Source organism: Callorhinus ursinus, unplaced genomic scaffold (genome assembly GCF_003265705.2).
Source record: "Callorhinus ursinus isolate GAN/ISIS: 27379988/994484 unplaced genomic scaffold, GSC_fseal_2.0 scaffold12, whole genome shotgun sequence".
NCBI lineage: Eukaryota > Metazoa > Chordata > Mammalia > Carnivora > Otariidae > Callorhinus > Callorhinus ursinus.
In genome coordinates, this window is record NW_027397074.1 from 33,986,847 (window position 1) to 33,988,654 (window position 1,808).

The following is a 1,808-nucleotide window of genomic DNA, read 5'->3' on the forward strand; positions in this document are numbered from 1 at the left end:
GTTCCATGATTCATTGTTTGTGCATAACACCCCGTGCTCCCCGTAGAACATGCCCTTTATAATACCCATCACCAGGCTAACCCATCCCCCTACCTCCCTCCCCTCTAGAACCCTCAGTTTGTTTTTCAGAGTCCATCGTCTGTCATGGTTCATCTCCCCCTCCGACTTACTCCCCTTCATTCTTCCCCTCTTGCTAACTTCTTTTTTTTTTTTTGCTTAACATATATTACTTTATTTGTTTCAGAGGTACAGATCTGTGATTCAACAGTCTTGCACAATTCACAGCGCTCACCATAGCACATATCCTCCCCAATGTCTATCACCCAGCCACCCCATCCCTCCCACCCCACCCCCACTCCAGCAACCCTCAGTTTGTTTCCTAAGATTAAGAATTCCTCATATCAGTGAGGTCATGTGATACATGTCTTTCTCTGATTGACTTATTTCACTCAGCATAACACCCTCCAGTTCCATCCACGTCGTTGCAAATAGCAAGATCCCATTCCTTTTGATGGCTGCATAATATTCCATTGTGTATATATACCGCCTCTTCTGTATCCATTCATCTGTTGATGGACATCTTGGCTCTTTCCACAATTTGGCTATTGTGGACATTGCTGCTATAAACATTGGGGTGCACATACTCATTTGGATCCCTACATTTGTTTCTTTATTTTTTTTAAGATTTATTTATTTATTTATTTATTTATTTGAGAGAGAGAATGAGATAGAGAGAGAGAACATGAGAGGGGGAGGGTCAGAGGGAGAAGCAGACTCCCTGCTGAACAGGGAGCCCGATGCAGAACTCGATCCCAGGACTCCAGGATCATGACCTGAGCCGAAGGCAGTCACTCAACCAACTGAGCCACCCAGGCGCCCGGATCCCTACATTTGTATCTTTGTGGTAATGGTAAATACCCAGTACTGCAATTGCTGGATCATAGGGTAGCTCTATTTTCAACTGTTTGACGAACCTCCATACTGTTTTCCAGAGGGGTTGCACCAGCTTGCATTCCCACCAACAGTGTGGGAGGGTTCCCCTTTCTCCACATCCCCGCCAACATCTGTCATTATCTGACTTGTTAAGTTCAGCCATTCTGACTGGTGTGAGGTGGTATGTCATTGAGGTTTTGATTTGGATTTCCCTGATGCCGAGCGATGTTGAGCACTTTTTCATGTGTCTGTTGGCCATTTGGATGTCTTCCTTGGAAAAATGTCTGTTCATGTCTTCTGCCCATTTCTTGATTGGATTATTTGTTCTTTGGGTGTTGAGTTTGATAAGTTCTTTATAGATTTTGGATACTAGCCCTTTATCTGATATGTCATTTGCAAATATTTTCTCCCATTCTGTCGGGTGTCTCTTGGTTTTGTGGACTGTTTCTTTTGCTGTGCAAAAGCTTTTTATCTTGATGAAATCCCAATAGTTCATTTTTGCCCTTGCTTCCCTTGCCTTTGGCGATGTTTCTAGGAAGAAGTTGCTGCAGCTGAGGTCGAAGAGATTGCTGCCTGTATTCTCCTTTAGGATTTTGATAGACTCCTGTCTCACGTTTAGGTTGTTCAACCATTTGGAGTCTATTTTTGTGTGTGGTGTAAGGAAATGGTCCAGTTTCATTCTTCTGCATGTGGCTGTCCAATTTTCCCAACACCATTTGTTGAAGAGACCGTCTTTTTGCCATTGAACATTCTTTCCTGCTTTGTCAAAGATGAGCTGACCAGAGAGTTGAGGGTCCATTTCTGGGCTCTCTATTCTGTTCCATTGATCTATGTGTCTGTTTTTGTGCCAGTACCATACTGTCTTGATGATGACA

At 43.5% G+C, this 1,808-nt stretch overlaps 1 long non-coding RNA gene across 1 annotated transcript in view; it reads right to left on the reverse strand.

Moving 5' to 3' along the window:
- Window positions 1-1,194: 1,194 nt before the first annotated feature.
- The window catches only part of LOC141373867 (uncharacterized), a 420,551-nt gene continuing 419,937 nt past the window's right edge, over window positions 1,195-1,808 (reverse strand). Inside the window, exon 3 of the long non-coding RNA XR_012380242.1 lies at window positions 1,195-1,397. This is a non-coding gene — a long non-coding RNA (uncharacterized lncRNA). The remainder of the gene's footprint in view (window positions 1,398-1,808) is intronic.